The sequence below is a fragment of the Melospiza georgiana genome, chromosome 7, assembly GCF_028018845.1.
Source record: "Melospiza georgiana isolate bMelGeo1 chromosome 7, bMelGeo1.pri, whole genome shotgun sequence".
NCBI classification, from domain to species: domain Eukaryota; kingdom Metazoa; phylum Chordata; class Aves; order Passeriformes; family Passerellidae; genus Melospiza; species Melospiza georgiana.
The window spans coordinates 24,376,050-24,382,696 of NC_080436.1; positions in this window are offsets into that span (position 1 = coordinate 24,376,050).

Below are 6,647 nucleotides of genomic sequence, written 5' to 3' on the forward strand. Positions count from 1 at the left end.
TTATTGTTGGCTTTCTGGAAGCAAAAATGTACGAGAATTTTGGCTTGTAGCAGAGATCTGAATTAGAATGGGATAATTCCAGTCTTATAAAAGCAATTATACATTAATTTGTATTTATTAATTACCAATTTACTTCTTTAGATACATACCAAGGGTCTAGAATGGCATGTTCAAAATGGCATTTTGCTCATATTATTTTCTTCCTTCAAATACTCTTACTTGAACAGGTTTTGGCCATTTTGGCAGCTCTTAATATGAGGGATAAAACCAGGAAAGATAAATTCATACCTGTCAGGTTGGTTGGGAGTAAGAAAATGAAGTACCAGAGGACTTCCTTCCCTGGTGCTTGGCCTTACCTTTCTGTCCATACTGACAGCTGTCCCTAAACCAATCTTTTAAAAGATGTGACCTACACTATGGCCTGGAACTTAAAGAAGTGTTCTCAAGTTTTTTCTCCAAATTCTTCAGAGGCAATGGACAGATAAAGTATTGTTCTATCATTCCCACCCCTCATACACTTGTATCTTCCAACCTATCCCTTCCTACTTTGTTGGCAGATGGTAGAGTAGCTGAAGACAAGAATCAGAAAAGGAGTTTATGGTTATGGTACCAGTGGCTTCGCGGGGGCTGCTACAGCCTCTGGTACAAAACTTTGCTACACAGAATGTAGAGCTTGCTGAAAAGCAGTGTTTTAAGTATAGCTGCTGTCTCTGGGTAATACTCTGTAGCTCTGAATCCTTTCTAGTCACATCTCCTGGAGAAGAGAATTAGATTTTGCATGGACTAATTGGGAGAGATCACAGAAACTATATTTCTCTCTTGGCTACAACAATCTTTGGGTTCCAGTCTCCTTTTAACAATGTTTACATGTTTTTTGGCACAGCAGGCAGTAGGTCATTCCCACTTTTCTGCTTTTGACAATCAGTTTTACTGACTGATTTTCTACTTTACTGGTGCCTAGAACAGCCCTCTGAAGATACCATCCTTGCCAAAGGCAGCATCAGCTTTACCTAAACCATTTCTAACATATGTTTGCCTGTTTTGAAGATCTATATTGGTGATAAAGATTTCACAGCCTCCCAAGGGACCTTCTGTTCTTTCTTACAGATTTTTTTTTCTAAATCTCTAATTATTCTTCAGTTGAACCACATTTTCCACAAGGTACAATGAACAAACTGGACTACATGATCCAGCTGATGTTCCACCATAGTTTTCAACAAATACATGCTGACTGTTTTATATCTGTAAAACGGGACAAAAACTTAAGTTTTTAAGGAAACTTGTTCAATTATTTGCTCCAGTATTTTTCTCAGGAAGAAAGACAGAACAGTATGTAATTTCCTGATCTCTTCTCTTCTCTGCTCTTAAAGATAAACATGATATCTGTCCTTTTTCATTCTTTTAGAAGCTCATCTGTTCTCCACAAGTTCTCAAAGATTTATTGCTAATGACTCCAAAATGTTTTTATTCTGTACTCTAAGTATCCTGAAAGGAATTTGTTCAAACTCAGCTGGTTTGAAAATATTTTATCTAAGTTATTGCCCTGTCCTGTGTTCTCTTTCTTTGTCTCTGAGACTACTTAGCCAGCTGATTGAGGCTGACCCTTCTAGTGAGAAAAAGTAAAAAAGGTATGAGCTTTTTTGACATCATCTCTAATAACATTTTTCTCCACTGAGTAGCTGATCTCCCTTTCCTTTGTCTTTGTCTTGCTATGAAGGTATTACAGGAATACATCCTTCTTCCGCATTGCTACTTATCCCATTTTGACTTTTCTGATTTTGCCATTTTTTACATTCTTTTACACTCATTAGTAACTTTATTGAGCTTAATTTATCTAGAAAAACCTTCTTATTGTTATTTTGCACGTTGGTATTTTTTGAAGTGTATTTCTTGCTTTGTCCCTTGCATTAGGGGGGTTTGTTTTGTCTCCTCTTTCTCTAAAGGAGATGGAAAATCTCTTAAACTCCTTCATTTATTTTTTTCAAGGATCATGATGATATCTAAATACTAGGTTTAGGAGCTAAAATGTCTGTGTAGATGTAGTCCTGACTAACTTGCCAGAAATCACACTGTGCATTTATGTTAGAGATGGGTCTGAAGCATAGAAACGTCTTGCTCACATCAGTGGCTTCTGTTCCTACTTAATGTTCGATCTTATTAAAGCAGTATTTGGTTATTATCTGATTTCTGTAGGTTTATTTTATGCTAGCAAATTTCCTTACTTACCAGTTCTTCTTTGCGTGCCCTTCATTGTCCTTGATTATTTCTACATTGTATTGTGGGAAAGAAAAAAAGTTTCAGTACGTATTTTTCCCATCTGGTTAGTCCAGCACTCTTCTTAATTAGTAAAATGCCATCCTGTCAGATTCTCTCCTGCCAGGAAGTCATTCAGCTCCGAAATCACTTCTTCACCTCCATCGTATATTTTAACATTTGAAAAAAGCAAAAGTCTAAGGTACTGTATTCTTCCTTACAACAGAAAAAGCAAAATCAACTATAGCAATGCTAATTAAGAGTAGTTTAGGATTAATTTGTATTTAAACAAGGCCTCATGGGATTTCAGAACGTGTACTCAGAATGCCATAAAATATGTAACAACGCTTCTTAATTAATATTCCTTCATTTGGGAACAATGAAAAGCAGCAAAACAGGTACAACCTCTTCCTTACTCTTTCCCCAGAGTTTATGCAATGCCCATTCTGCTTTCCCAACTCCAAAGGTCAGCTCCTTCTTAGTTTTGGGCAATACTAGACTGGATCAAGCATAATTTTATTCTCTTTCTTGAGTATTAAACCTCTTTTTTCCACTATAAAGCCACTTACAAACAATGTGTTGTGTATTAACTCATAACCCAAATATCTGGCTACAGCAGTTGTGTTGCAAAGACAATTATTTTGTTTCTTTTCCATTGTGTCAAGAGAAAAGTCAGCCATTTAAAAACTGATGTATGGTTTAATTATTTTATTTTAAAAATGATTGTCATTTCAATAAAAATGCTTAAATTAGTCAGTACAATTACACTGATTTAGATGAAAAAGTAAATAATTGTTAAAACAGCATTCTTTCAAAAAAAAAAAAAAAAGACAGTCTCAAGGAGAAACCTAAACCACATCTGTATTCAAAATTGCTAAAAATATAACTAAACGTATTTGAGTAGTTTGTAAGTAATTAGGAAGCAGGAAAAAGCCCAAAGTTACAAACCTTCATAAAATTTCAATTTTAGGTGGAATTTGCTGTAGAGGAATTAAATAGGAGATAATTATTCATATAATTTTAAAGTAGATTATAGCATTTTTCTATATTTTTAATTTTCTTTGTAACTGCTATAGAATATATCATTTTTCTTTTAATTTCTGTAGAAATTTTTCCTTTTACACGGAAATAATCTGAAAATAACTATCAACAATAATTACACCCACTAGGTATTTCTCCCAGAATATGTCTCCTGTATTTTGACTCCTCTGTGATGAGGGCTGTGCTATGTTTTCTGGACAGCTGGCAGGAGTGTTTAGGCCAGCTTTAAACAAAATGGAGCAGAAGTAGGAAAGGTAAAGTTAGCTACTCAGAGAATATTCTATGCATAAAACTCGCTTCCATAGGCAACATCAATTTCGAGTTGATGTTGGGATCTCCAGACCAATTAGGGATTTCTGCCATGCAGGAACTTCTACTTTTGTGGAAGAAAGCAAGGGGAAAAGAGATGACAAAACCAATACTCAGTTCGGTAGATGTGACTGTTCCAAGGTGTGAAAAAGCTGGGTAAGATCATTCTATATAACAGGTTTTAGGTTTTACCACTAATATCTTAGCAGAGGGGGAAAGCAGTTATGGTTTTTGTTCCATAGGGTGGCTTGTGAAAATTGGTGTTAATTGAATGATACAAATTCTTGTTGAGTAAAGGCCATATCCATAGTATGGAGCTAGGCTAAAATGTTATGCAAATGAAATGCAAAATGTAATTCTAGTTCAACATAATTCTTATTTATGCTTCTACCCCAGCTAAAGAAACAGAAGACACCCAGGCATCACTTTGGTAGTTAAGCAAAGCTTTCCTCTTATTTCCAGCAACATACCATGTAAGATGTCAGCATTTCAGCCAGTAGGCAGAGACTCAGTGAATGTTCCTTGGTTCCCTGAAGCTCTCCCTAGCATGCTTACACTCTTTTCTCATACTGGAGTCACTCCAAAAAATAAGTATATCAAAGCCAGTATTTAAGAACATGGAAACAACACACCCCCCAACTGGTCTTTATTAATCACTGTCTCTTTGGACAGCATTTTGCTTCCCTAAGCGTTTGTCAGATTTGTGCCCCAGGCATGCATACTTGAGAAATAGAGTTTTATTTGGGTATTAAATAACATAATACATCTCATTAGTAATAAGCTGCTTCTTCTGACAGAACATAAGACTTATTAAACATGACTGTTGAGTTCATTCAGTGTCTAAACAGGACCTTGCTGCAAATCCCAGTCTACTTGAGCAGACATGCAATAAAATGCCATGGGTAATACCTCATTATATCATTAGGAATAATGATAATAAACAGTGATAATGAACCTCTTGGCCACTTTTCTATTAAAAGAAATGAGAGGATATATCTCACTACTGGAAAAAACAGCAGTTGATGAGAGGTTAATATGGATATATAATATAATGAAAAAAATGAATTGTGGAGAGATGTCAGCAGTTATTTCATCTATAATAGTAATATTTTGTTACATTACAAATACAGTTTTCACTTATATTCCTACCTTTGGTGACCAATTAATATGCAAAGGGTATTTTAGGAAGAGTACTCTATATTGGGATTTTTTTGCCAACAAAGCTGGGCAATGCTAGGTAAAGCTTTCTTTCTTTCAGCATGCATTGATATTTCTTTGTTTGTTCTTTTCCCCTTAGAATCCCTTCCATCCCTTTTAGATCCTCCTGTTTTCATCTCTGCTGCCTCTGCATGTCTTATAAGAGTTTCTCAGTTTTTGCTGTGCCTTTACCCAGACCCCACCAACTCTCTCTAACTCAGCCATTCCTTCATATTCTGCTTCTTGTACCTCAGAAACCCCCTAGCCTTTGAATGATGTAGCTACTGCAACTTCTCTGATTTTTCAAGCAGCAACCTGAAGGAGCTGTGATTGTTGTTAGCTTTAAGTTCTTTCTAAAGAGTGGCTGCAGTTGTAACAAGACAAATTCTATTTGCCAAGATGCTCTCTTGCTCTTGATTATTAAAGTAACAAAGGATGCTGGATTGTGGAAAATAAAAGAGAATGTGTTGAAGCAGATTCTAGAAGTGATAGCAAGTAAAGAGAGGATTTCTTGGGTTCTAGCCTGCATAGCGCTCGTTACTTCTCTGCCATCTTTGCCTTTTCTCCATAGTGCAAATTTTTCACTGTCTGATCTCACTGCCTTCACAATCTCCAGTGTAAAGCTCAAACTGAACATTTAAATCCACTCAGCATTCAGAATATACTAGATGGGGGTTTGAACCAAATTGTTCTTGTTGTTGTTTAAAATGGTAAGTTTTCAAAATGAATTGATTTGAAAGCAAATATCTATTTACATTTTTTCAGTGTTTGAGAGCCCTACAAATGTTGGCCTGGCAGCAAGGGTAATGAATATACAATTATTATACTATCAAATTTATTTATTTTACCAAATTTACTTATTTTAGCAGATTTCTTTATCTTTTTTATCTCTCCCCCATTTCATTTTGACATCTGGCTGTATTTAGTGGTAGGGGAGTGTAAAAATAACCCAAAAACCTGCTTGGCTAAGGTTGAGTAAAGGGCTTCTAGAAAACAAAAACTGACTTGCTGTTTGCGGGGGGGACTAATTTAGAAAAATGACATTTACCTTAAGACTATCCAGTTCTTCTTGGATTTTTCCTCTGTGCTTCAGGTCCCATTTCCCTATTATTTTTAACTTTTTTCTTGCTAATCCTTGAGGATGAGCATGCATACATTGCTAGTAAGTAAGTATTCATGTCTACATGAATAATGCAAAGGATATAAATAGGCTCCCGGAAAATACAAAAGCACTAAAAGATTTGAAATGCTGTTAAATAGAAAAGGTGTTTTTGGAAATTATTAAAAGTGCTGTCTTCTTATGATCCTAATTTTCATATTTTTTGTGTGCATATCATAAAACAGCATGATTCATTAAATGCCTAGTTTGGCATTTGGGTTCATCATATGTTTCTGAATATCAAAACAATAGACACATTACCTCAATGGGTTTTTTTCTTATAATAGGCTTTTAACAGAATATTACAGATGGTGCTTCTTGATTGCTCACAAAATTTCAGGTTTGTAGTTTTCCCAATAATTTTCTTATATAATGGATTTCAAGACTTCGTGTTAGGCAATTGAGACAGGGGTGAACTTCTAGATGAAACCCAGAGTTGTTAAAGTGAAAGGAATAATAGAGAGTACTTAAATTTTATCTCTGGACGATGCTCTCAGATTCATCAGATTTTGCGTCAATACAGTCTTGAAACTTGGATTGTCTCTTGGTCATTCGTAATGTCACATAATTACCATTCACATTCTGATAATTTCCTCTTGGCAACTCAACTACAAAAAGACAGTGTACAGTAGGTATGAACATGGACAGGCAATTTTGAAAGAAAATGGAAGCATTGCTTGGGCATGCA